This window comes from Meriones unguiculatus, chromosome 14 (assembly GCF_030254825.1).
Source record: "Meriones unguiculatus strain TT.TT164.6M chromosome 14, Bangor_MerUng_6.1, whole genome shotgun sequence".
In the NCBI taxonomy this organism is placed as follows: Eukaryota; Metazoa; Chordata; class Mammalia; order Rodentia; family Muridae; genus Meriones; species Meriones unguiculatus.
In genome coordinates this window covers 1,697,289-1,708,936 of record NC_083361.1, presented here as the reverse complement: position 1 = coordinate 1,708,936, position 11,648 = coordinate 1,697,289, and positions in this window count along the sequence as shown.

Below are 11,648 nucleotides of genomic sequence, written 5' to 3'. Positions count from 1 at the left end.
GAGCCAGGAGTGGTGGCTCAGGCCATGGACCCCAGCCATTAATCAGGCAGGTGCATCTCTGAGTTCGAGGCCAGCCTCCTACACAGTCAGTTCTAGGAGAGCCAGGGCTACTCAGAGAAACCCTGTCTCAAAAAATGAATAAATCAAAACAAAACAACAACAAAAAACAACCAAGGTGGGGGAGGGAGGAAAATAAAAGCTGTTTCAGGGAGAAACAAAAAGGGGGAGAACAGGTGTGGACTGCGGCATTTGCGCCCTGGAGTGGGTTAGGATAGGGCACCTGTGAAGGGAGAACAGCTTTGGAGTTAGTAACACCTGGAGGACCCTCTCCCTCCCGCTGTGCCTCGCGCCTTCCTGCAGGTAGAATCTTTGGGATCTTAGCTCCACTGGAAGACCTCACCCTTCATCTCTAAACCTTCCCCGTAGGAGAGGGGAAGTCAGCCCCCCGCGAGACAGTAGGAAATCCCAGAGATTCTGACACCTTTAAGCCGCTTACGGTGTCCAGTTGAGGGTACAGAATACCCCCTCCCCCCCCCCCCGACTTCGAGGAGAGAGCCAAGGCCCTGGGTGACAGGGCCAACAGGTAGCAGTTGTCCAGAACTCTCTCGGTCTCTCCCTACCAAGTGCCTCTTTGATCTCTGTGACGTTTTCTGTGCTGTGCACCCTTAGAAGACCTGCGTTCCCTCTCTGGGGCCCTGGCGGTGGGCGGGTTCGTGTGGAGCAGCGGCTGCTGAGTGCGGTCCCTGTGAGGCTCCCGGGAGCAGGGCGCGGTGACGCTGGGCTGGCCCTGCGGGTGCCGCGTTCCTGTGCGAGGTGTCACACCCCGTCTGCATTCCCTCCTCAGCGCTGCCCACGCCCGCTCGCCCGTAGGAAGGTCGCACAGCAGAGGGATCAGTAAGCTGTGGTTAGGCTCTCCAGGGGGCCTGCAGGAGCACAAAACTGCACTTAATGCCCTGCAGAGAACGGGCGCCCTCGGGGTGTGTAAGGCCCTGGGGGAGTGCGGGAGAGCTGGGGGTGGCTCCCCAGCCTTCCACGCCCAGAGGCGGAATTTTTTGCCCACAGGGGGAGGGGTCACTGGGGGTCTGTGGAGTTCATTAAGCTTGAAGACCCTAAGGAGGGAGGGGTGGCCCTCCCTGGGAACTGAGCCTCCTTGAAGCTTGCCTCCGGGCACAGCTGACGCGCTGAGACTAAGAACCCGTGTACAGTAAGGGGGTCTTTCCAGCCCCCAGGAACCCATTGTCCAGCCCCTCCCCGCAGCCACTCAAGGCCGCTGGAGCAGGAGCAAGGCTTGATGGGTACTGAAGGAGTCCGAGCCTTGCACCCTGGACAGTGGTCAGTGTGGTGTCCACACCTTTGTGGGTCTCCCTTGCGGGACACACCTGAGTGCTGTGTGCCATTACCCCAGGCCTCAGAGCTGTCACCTGCAGCATCTCCATTTTATCAGTGAGGAAACTGAGGCACAGATCTCTTGCCCCCTGCTCTGCGCGCAGCTAAGCAACGTTGGAAGTGGGCCCGGAGCCCGTGGGACTCGAGGGCAAGGGGACTGGGAACTTCTTACACGCCCAGCTGCTCCACCTGGAACTGTTCCAGCTGTCTCTGCACCCCAGCCTTGGACCCCCTCCATCCCCATCACCCCAAGTTCTTAGGAGGAGCTTGACGACAAAACCCGGGGGAGGTACCCTGAGGGCAGGGCCGAGGGTTCTGGACCTCCTGGGCCAAGCCCAGCTAGCACAGCAGGCTAGGGAAGGAGGCCCAGGGAGCCCGGGACTCCCAAGAGGCAGAGGAAGGGCGAAGACAAATGGGGAAGCAGGAATCAAGGCAGGCTGGCTGTGAGGACGAGGGGAGTGAGTCTGATTGGGGAGAGAACACAGGCTGTGCCCCCCCCCCCGCCGCCGCCCAGACACCCTGGTCAGGGGGACCACGGAAGATAGAGGGAGATGATGTTCTGGAAGGAGAGGTAGCCGGCCATAGGGGCAGCAGGGAGTGGAAGTGGGGGAGACAGACCCACAAATGGGGGGAGATGGGGGAAGGACAGACAGACAGATTAGGGCCAGGGTGGGGCAGGGAGGACAGAATGAAGGCGGGGAGAGTGGCCTTGGGTGAGGTCGGACAGACAGAGGGCATCTGGGAATCGGTGGACAGATGGACCGAGGGACGCGGCGCTGGAGCGGCTTGGCCGCGGGGCCGGGGCAGGCCGAGGGCGCGCGCCGCGGTGGCTAGCGCGGGAGGCGGAGGCTGAGCGAGAGCGCCGTGTTTGTGGAGCTGTCTGCTGCGGTGGAATTATGAAAAATAGCAGGCATCGGAGCCGGCCTTCAGCTTCGATTAGGGGAGATGGGACATGACAGGTGCGATCAATACGCAGCCGTTCTATAAAGTGTCAAGTAATGAATCAATTTCGACTAAATTTTCCATTTTTCAGAGGCCGTTCTCCGAGAGAAGAATATCCTCTTTTGTAAAGATATTATTATCGATTTCGGCGGCAATTTGACATCAGGGGTAGTTAATTCCACTCAGAATAAAATTGAAAACACTTGAGAGAGAAAAGAGAGAGGCGAAGAGTGAGACAGAGAGGGAGAGAGGGGGAGGGAGGGAGAGGCTGGGAGGGAGAGAGAGATGGATGGACAGAGCGACAGGGACGGGAGATAGAGGGACAGGCTATGAGATGGGGAGGAGCAGGAGGGGGGAGTGAAACTTGGGAGCCAGAGAGCCTAGTTATGTGGAGACATGGACTCAGAGATACAGACAAAATAAGACACGGACAGACAGATAGACAGACAGACATTAAGAAAGTGCAACACGGAGACATCAAGAGCATCTCAGAGAGAACAGCCCCAAGGGTTAGCAACTCGTTCTAGTGACTCAGAGAAATGGGGACAAAGGCCAGATCAAAGAGAGGCCAAAGGGACAGAGAGAGAGAGAGAGAGAGAGAGGAGAAAAAAGTGCAAGACTGAGATGAGGGAAACTTGGGGAGCTGGGGAGAGCAATAGATGGGCAAGCGAAAAGGCAGCCAAGGCCGCGGGGAAATGAATGGTTGGGGGAGGGGTGAGTGCGGAGGGGGTAAAAGCTGAATGGATAGTATGGGGCAGAGACAGAGTTGGGGGTGTGCGCTGGGTTAGGGGCGCCCCTCATGCTCATGCTCAGGCTGTACTGCCCTGATGGGCTCGGTGGGGGAGGGGGCAAGGGCATGATGGAGGGGTGCTGGAGCGGATGGCTTCTGGGTGCTGAGGGTCTCTGCGTGTGTCTGTCTGTGTGAGTCCCAGGCCTGTTTCCTGGACGCCCATTTGTGTGTTTCAAGCCCTGTGCCTGCTCACAGCGGGCCCTGGCCCGGCAGCCCCATGGGTCTCAGCCACGGGCAGTGGCGACAACATTTCTGGTTAGAGCCTGTCAGTCCCCCAGCTGAAATTTCCATTTATCCCTGAGCCGGCCGGAGGCTGCCTGGATGGAGGAGGTGGGGGAGGGGATCCAGAAAAGCACTGTGGGTCGGCGGGAGGAGGGCTGGGCCTGGACCTCCCGGTTTGAGGGAGGAAGCTGGACCTGAACTTCAGAGTCTGAGGGAGGGGGCTGGGGCCTGGACGCGGCTTGATCAGACAGAAGCCCCTGAGCCTCCCGACGTCTTCCCCAGCAGTAAAGCCTGGGCCTGCTGCCCCCTAGTGGACATGGAAATTGAAGGTCCAGTTGCTGACCGTAGTAGGGCAGAGGCATTGACCCAAGGAAGAATAAAGCCAGACTGGAGGAGGAAGAGGGCGAGGGCGAGGGCGGGGGCGGGGGCGGGAGGGGACGGGGATGGGACAGCGGGTGGGGGGATGGATGGAGAGTAGGGACAGAAATGAACAGGAACAGAGGACCAGGGTCAGGTAGAGGACTGACCAGTGCAAGGGGGAGGGAGAGGAGGAGGGACAAACAAGAGGAAGGCACACAGAGGCGTCCCCGGGAACAGTAGGCAGAGACCAAGAGCATCCCAGGCTGTCAGCCGGGAACGGGCTGCAAGACCTGTGGGGACACTGTGGGACACCGCGGGGTGGAGACCGTTGGGGTGGTGGGGCCCTGGGCAGGGCCAGAGAAGGAAGAGCAGCCGGAGGTGAGACAGACAGGACGGACGGACACTCCCCGGGACTCACGGACAGGGCAAAAGCAAGCTCCAACGCCTAGAAGGACAGGGAAGAAGTGACAAAGAGTTGGGCGGGTCTGGACGGGATGACAGGCCCCCACAACACCAAGGGGAGATGGGGAACAGGGTGGGGTGTGGGCGACCAGCCTGGCCTCCAAGGCGGCCCAGCGAGGCCGGCCAAGCCGAGGGGCTCCGTGGCACATCTTAGGAGGAGAGCTCGGGACGGGGCTCCCTCGGCCCGGGGCGTCTTCCTGCCACCCCCTCCCGATCCCCCCCACCCGGCGGGCTGCCCGGCGGAGGCGACAGATTGAGCGATGAGACGCATTACGCACTTAATCCGCCTGATTGAATGTTTTGCTTTCACCCAAATTGAAACATTAAACAACACGGGACGAGAAGAGGCGGCCGCAAATCACTCATGAAAGATTCATCTTCTCCCCGGCAGCCGCCACCGCCTGCCTCTGCGGCCGCCCACCCCAGCTAGGAAGCCTCTCGGCGGGGGTGGGGTGGGGGCCGGAGCAGCGCCCCCTCCCTCCCAACCTTCACCCAGGAAGTCCTTCTTATTGTCTGGCCTCCGTCCCACAGGTGGTCTCAGGGATAGAGGCCTAGCTTCTCAGCCAGCTGACAGGGTGACCTTGGTTGGCACTCTTTGCCCACCTGTCCACAGAGACCCCTTTTCTTAGTTAAGGGGTTCGGGTAGAGGGCTGACAGTCTTCTGCTGTCTGCCTACACCAACCACAGTTCTTGGGGACATGTAAGGCTGAGGTGTGGGAGCCCCTCCCGTGTGCAGGGGACTCAGAGCGGGGGTGACACCCAGGAGTGAGTCCAGTCCTCTGTCGCTCAGTTCAGTATGTCTGTCTGCATGGACACGTCAGGCTCTCTGATTCTCTCTCCGTTGGTGTAACAAGCAGGAATGCTGTCTGCGTCACCAGCCATAACTGTGACCTTGGCTGTTTCTATCTCTGTGCCCTGTGGTCCGCAGGCCTGTGTCCGCATGTCACTGCCACCGTGTGTGGGGTTTCTGTGTGGTGTTTGGCTGCGTCACTGAGTCTCAGGGGGCGCCTGTGTCTATCAGCCTGTATCTGGCTGTGTGTCCCTTGCTCTGGGCTGTCCCGTCTGTCTGTCAGTATTGGGCCATTTCTGTGTCTGGGCCTGTTTGTGCATGCTTGTGTCTGTCCTCAGTGGCCGTGGGACACCCGCTGGGACCAAAGAGGACCAGAAGGCCAGGGGCAGGGACAAGGGAAAGAAGGCAGGGGAGAGAAAGCCGTGAAGGCGCCGTGGACGCTGAGTGCTGGGAGCAGGGAGCAAGTGCGAGCAGCTGGGGGGGCGTCGTGGGCGCCACGGCCGGAGCGGGTGATCAATATTCGATTTAGGTTTTAATTCCGGGGCTTTCGGAGCCTGTCAGCCCTGATGTATGAGCTCACACCGGGGCCGCCCAGCCAGCCACCCCACCAACGCCCGTGGCCTGGTGGCCTGGTGGTCTGTCCTGCCCCGCTTCCTCGCCCCGGTGGCGGTGGCAGGCCAGGAAGGCCGGCGCCCACGGCTGCCTTCCCCTGGCCCCGCAGGCCTGCCTCTCGCCAGCAGCGCCCAGGAGACAGCAGGCACGGTCCGCATTGTCTAGGGACACCAGGCTGCCAGGCATCACCGACCACACACATCTAGACACACTTGCTCCCATAGGGAGCTCTGTATACACACTTTCTGCACAGGCACCAACACACACCCGACCCAACACACCAGGGTCCATGCACACCAGGACTCTGAACACCTGTGCGCACACAAACCCTGACACACACAATCCAAACACGTGTGTCTGCCCACATGCCTGGACTCAAGTTCACATGCACACACAAACTCCAAAACATGCATACAGCTCCAGTACACACACATCCACACACTCACAGACACACCTCTCTGCACACACACGTCCTCTGATGAGCTTGTCCACATACAGGCTCTGGCCCACGCTTGTGTCTCCACAGAGCCCTGCTTCATACTCAGACACAAACAAGTCCCGTGTTAATTCGGACTAGAAGGACGAGGACAGGACTCTGACAGCGTAGACAGAGCCAGATACGCGGACTCCAGGACAGACTGACGCCGTGACAGACAGATGGAAAACAAGAAACACTCAGAAAGTGGGGCCAGTTGCAGAGGCAAGGAAGGCCGGGAAGACAGGGTGGGGGCCCTCCCTCTCCGCACGCCCCCCCAACCCTGTCTCTCTCCCAGGAAGATGGATCCGCCGCCCTCCCTGATGACAATGCTGTCTGCGCAAACTTTAATTAACACTTTGAGTTAATTAGTTCGAGATCATTTAGGAGTAAAATGTTTTTATTAGGGAGGCTTCGAGCCTGTTGATGGATGGGGCGCGATTCGCTCTTCCGCCTGCGGGGACAGCCGGTAAACAGAAATCAATCAGGGGCCTCCCAACCCAGCCCCCCCAGTGCCAAGCTTCCAGCCTGGGGCCCAGGAGTCCCAGCTCCCAGCCTCCTGCCTCCCAAGAGTCCCAACTTCCCAGCCTCTGCTCCTCCAGATCAAAGGGTCCAGCCCTCCTCAGTTAGACCTGGGGGTACAGACCCCAGCCTCCTCCCTCAGACCAGGGGTCCAGGCCAGCCTCATCCCTTAGACCCAGGGGTACAGACCCCAGCCCTCCTCCCTCAGACCAGGGGTCCAGGCCCAGCCTCCTCCCTCAGACCAGGGGTCCAGGCCAGCCTCCTCCCTCAGACCAGGGGTCAGTACAGCCTCCTCCCTCAGACCAGGGATCCTGGCCCAGCCTCCTCCCTCAGACCAGGGGTCCAGGCCAGACTCTTCCCTTAGATCCAGGGGTACAGACCCCAGCCCTCCTCCCTCAGACCCAGGGGTCAGGACAGCCTCCTCCCTCAGACCCAGGGGTCAAGGCTCAGCCTCCTCCCTCAGACCAGGGGTCCTGGCCGCCAGCCTCCTCCCTCAGACCAGGGATCCTGGCCCCAACCCTCTTCCCCAAACATGCATACCACTCCTATACCCACAGGCCCACACACAATCGCCACACGGCAGACCCCAGCTGCCCCCTCCCTTAGAGTCAGGACCCAGGCCCAGCCCTCCTTCAGACCCAGGGGTCCGGCTCATTGTTGGGGCTCCCTGGCCGGCAGGTCCCCGGGTCTCTGGGCCTCTCCGGTGGCCTGGCCTCAGCGAGGTCGCACGCTGCCCCTCCCGCCGCGGTGACGGCTTCATCAGGTGTCCGCGGGCGAGCGGCGGGGGCCGGGGGCGGCGGCCGGGCCGGGGGGCGGGGGCTCCGGGGCCGATAAATCTTCATCAGGCGGCGGCGGGGGGGCCATTAGGCGCTAATGGGAAGATGGAGGGGCCTGTCGGCCGCGCGGGCCGGGCCTCATTTGTCCTGCTTCCCGCTCCATTGGCCGCCGCCCCCGCCCGCCCCTCCCCCGCCACCCGGGCCCTGCGCTCCCCATTTCCGTTCGCAAGCCTGGCCAGGGGCCGGGGGTAGGGGGCCACCGAGGGGTGCCCGGGGGCTAGAGAACGAGAAAGGCGGACCGCAGAGGCCGAGTTAGAGGAGGGGGAACCGGGTGATGGAGCCCAGGCAGCTCGGAACCTGGGAGGGACTAGAACGCGGGCGGAGAGGTGACCCGAGCGCAGGCGGAGGGCGCTAGCGTGCTGGGCAGAGCCGAAGGTTGGCGGGGTAGGGTGGGGGATTAGAATGAAGCCGGGAGCACGACCAGAAAGCAGGCAGGGGAGAGGGAAAGGGGGGACCGTGGGGAGAAGGGCCGTTCGCCGGGGGAGGGGTTCGAACCCCGGCGAGGGGACTAGAACGCGGGCGGAGGGAGGGCCCTGCGCGGTCGGGGGGCTGGGCCGGGAGGGGGTGCGCTGGAGGAGCCTGGGGGGAGGCCGGGGCGGGGACCGGCAGGCGACGGCGGCATCCCTGGAGGCCCGGCGCGGCCCCCCCAGCCCTCGCCGCCACCCGCCCCGGACTCGCGCCCCGGCGCGTCCACTCTGATTTCGCGGCCCATTTTTCTTCCTCTGCTGTCACTCCAGCGCTCGCCCTCCCGCCGGCTGCCCCGCTGCGCTCCGCTTCCCGCGGGAACCCCTGTTTGCAGCCCGGCTGCCGCGGCGGCCCCCCACCTCACCTCACCCCTCGGGCTCCACTGCCGGCGTGCGCTCGAGGCATGTGACGCCCCAAAAGGCACCCCCGGTGTCCTGTCCCCCGGAGTTTCCACGGGGGCTGCAGCCTCGGGAGCAGCTCCCTGGGCCGACGCAGGACACAGAAGCCTAAGGTCAGGATTCCACACAACCAGGCCTGTGAACCCCCTCCTTTACCTCCTAAACCCAGCCCTCCTCTTCAGGTTCAGGGCTGCCGACAGGGCGCTGGGCTAGCTCAGGCCACCCAGCTAAACAACCCGGCTCCACTGCAGTCCGGCCTCAGACACCCCAGAGAGAGGATATTCGGGTTCTGCTCCCTTTCATTCCCAAGCAAGGGCCCCCCCGCCAAAAGGCGCCTAAGGGTGAGGGAAATTACCTTAGCTCAGTCTTCCCAAAATCAGTACCAGTAACTTGACGAGTCACCCCTAACTAGCAGTCACCCCCAAATTAAAATCGAGGCCTGTAACCCCCAAACATACCGGACTTTCCCCAGGGTCCCTTCAGCAGACCTCCGGGCCTCAGGATAAATCACTCACCATCCGGCCAGACGGGCTCCCGGATCCCACTCCCCGCGTGGCCCCCGTTCTCAGCACGTGCAAGCTGTAGTAGCAGCTGGAAACTCCCTAAACTGTAACCCAGTCTCCAGGGTTGGCCCCGGTTGTCACTGCAGTGTAAAAGCTCCCCACCTCCTCTCTCTGGACGGTACACCTGGGCCAGGCCGGATAGCTTGGGCGCCATTTGGCTGTGGTTTGCTTTCCCCTGTTTTGAGGCAGGCTTTGTGTAATGATGGGTCCACGGGCTAGCCTGGAAGGGCCAGTCCTCCTGCCTCAGTGCCCGGGAGCTGGGATTAGGTGTGTGCGCCACCATTTGGACGGCGCCTTAATACCTTAATGTTTCCCTGGGCCCTGGCTTCCGGAACCTGAAGTATCAGCTGCCCTTAATACGCAGTTTTCTCCTCCGTGGTGGCGCCCGCCTGTGATCCCAGCAGAGGAAGCAGAGGCAGGCCGATCTCTGTGAGTCTGAGGCCAGCCTGGTCTACAGAGCGAGTTCCAGGACAGCCAGGGCTACACAGAGAAGCCCTGTCTCCAAAAGCCTAAATAAATAAATAAATACAAAAACAAACCCAGAAACCAACAGTGGCTCTCAACCTTCCTAATGCTACGACCCGGTAAGGTAACACAGTTCCCCATGCTGTGCTGACCCCAGGCAGGAAGGAGGGGGTCCACAGGCCTGAGGGCTTAGGGTCCTGTGTTGTTCCTCTTTCATGACGGTAAATTTGCTTCTGTTATGCTCTGTAATGTAAAATCTGCTTTCCCATCGCCTTAGGGGACCCCTGTGGAAGGGTCATCAACCCCTGTATTACAGGGGTATCTGCAGAGGGGAGGAGAGGGAGGCTCTGGAGAAGAGGCGGTCTTGCATCCTCCCTAGAGGGAAGACAAGGATGGAGGAAGGGCTAAGGCCAGCCTGGTGGGCCAGAGTGCTGCCATTGCAGACAGGCATGTAAGGGATCTGCCAGGATCTAAAAGAGACCGGGGAGGAGGCTCTGCCCTGAGGCTCTGCGGAGGAACACAGCCCCGCCCCGCCCACAGACACCCTGACTTTGGGCTCTGGCCTCCAGAAGAGCTAGAGAATCGTTTGGTGGCCAGTGTCCGGTCATTTCAGCAGCCCCAGGAGTGGACACACCCTCAAGCGGAGCCTTCCAGCCCCTGGACAGACTCAGGAACCCCTAAAGCTAGGACTCCTGCCACTAAACAAACACAGGAGCTGGCAGAACGGCTCAGAGCGTAACCAGGCCTGTCCCCAAACCTGCCTGGCCGGCGCGAGCTCCTGTGGTCGATGGAAAACCTGGGGAGCGTGCACACTGACACTGTACACACTCACAGAATGCCAGTGTTGTTTGGTTTTTGTTTTTCCCAAGAAAGGGTCTCTCCGTGTAGCCCTGGCTGTCCCAGAACTCCCTCTGTAGACCAGGCTGGCCTTGAACTCGGGCCTCTACCTCCCAAGTGCTGTGATTAAAGGTGTGTGCCGCCACCACCCGGTGCCATAAAACATTAAAAACAAACAGTAAAGAAGCATAGACCCCCCCCACACACACACCCCAAACTGGTAAACACTACCTCATCCTCTAAGCCTCAAGGCCAGGCTGCCTCTGAACTAGGTACCAGGGCCCTCAAATTAAACCATCCTAATCCAGACACATGGAACCCTCAGGCCCGGAGTCTGGAAGTCAGCCCTCCACTCTAGACACCACCGCCGTTAGAGACAAGAGAACCTCAGCTACCAGAGTCTCCGCTACCAGGTTTTAATTTTTCTCATTTATCTAGAGATGGCTTTAGACTTCTTACATGTGTGACTGTCCGGCCTGCGTGCCTACATGTGCCCTGCGTGCCTGCCCGATTCCCTCAGAGGCCAGAAGAAGGTGACGTGTGCCCTAGAACTGGAGTCACAAATGGCTGAAGCCACCGTTCGGGTGCCGGGAAAGAAATCCAGCCCTCTCCAAGAGCAGCCAGCATTCTTAACCTCAGAACCATCTCCAGCCCCACAACCGGCTCTTTTTAAAAAAGAGTCATTTTACACTGGGCGGTGTTGGCACATACCTTTAATCCTGACACTCAGGAGGCAGAGGCAGGGGAGTCTCTATGAGTTTGAGACCAGCCTGGTCTATAGAGTGAGTTCTAGGACAGGCAAGGCTACAAAGAAAAGCCTTGCCTTGGGGGGAAAAGCCGTTTTATTTTAAAATACTATATTCTACCATCATTGTTTTGAGACAGGATTTCTCTGTGTAGCCCAGGCTGGCCTGGAATTTACTATGTAAACCACTCACAGCGATCCCCCTGCCTTTGCCTCCCGGTGCTGGGACTAACGGCGTGTGCTAACATGCCTGGCCTGTTCTTATTTTCCCCCGAAGGTCTCTGTGTGTTACCCAGACGGACCAGGAACTCGCAGCAGCCCTCCTGCCACAGCCTGTAAGTGCTGTGTCCTTTCTGATCTAGACACCAGGGTCCTGGACTGTCATTACTAACATCTGCCATCTCTCCATTCTCCTCAGCAGCCCCAGAACGTGCTGGAAGCACTTCAGTTACAACAAATTCAGTATTGTTGTTCTGTTTTAATGGGTCTGTGTTGCCCAAGCTAGCCCCAAACTCCTAATCCATCTTCTTGTCTCTGCCTCTAATGAGCTGGGAAGACAGGCATGTAGTTCCTTAGAACCCTGTATTTACATTTGTCTTGTTATGAGTGTGTGTTTATGTGTTTGCACATGTGTGCATTCATGTGTGTAAGAGAGGACAGTCTGCTGGGTGGGGCACACCTTTAGTCCCTGTACTCAGGAGGCAGAGGCAGCAGATCTTTGAGTTGAAGGCCAGCCTGGTCTACTGGTCTATAGAGTGAGTTCCAGGACAGCCAGGAC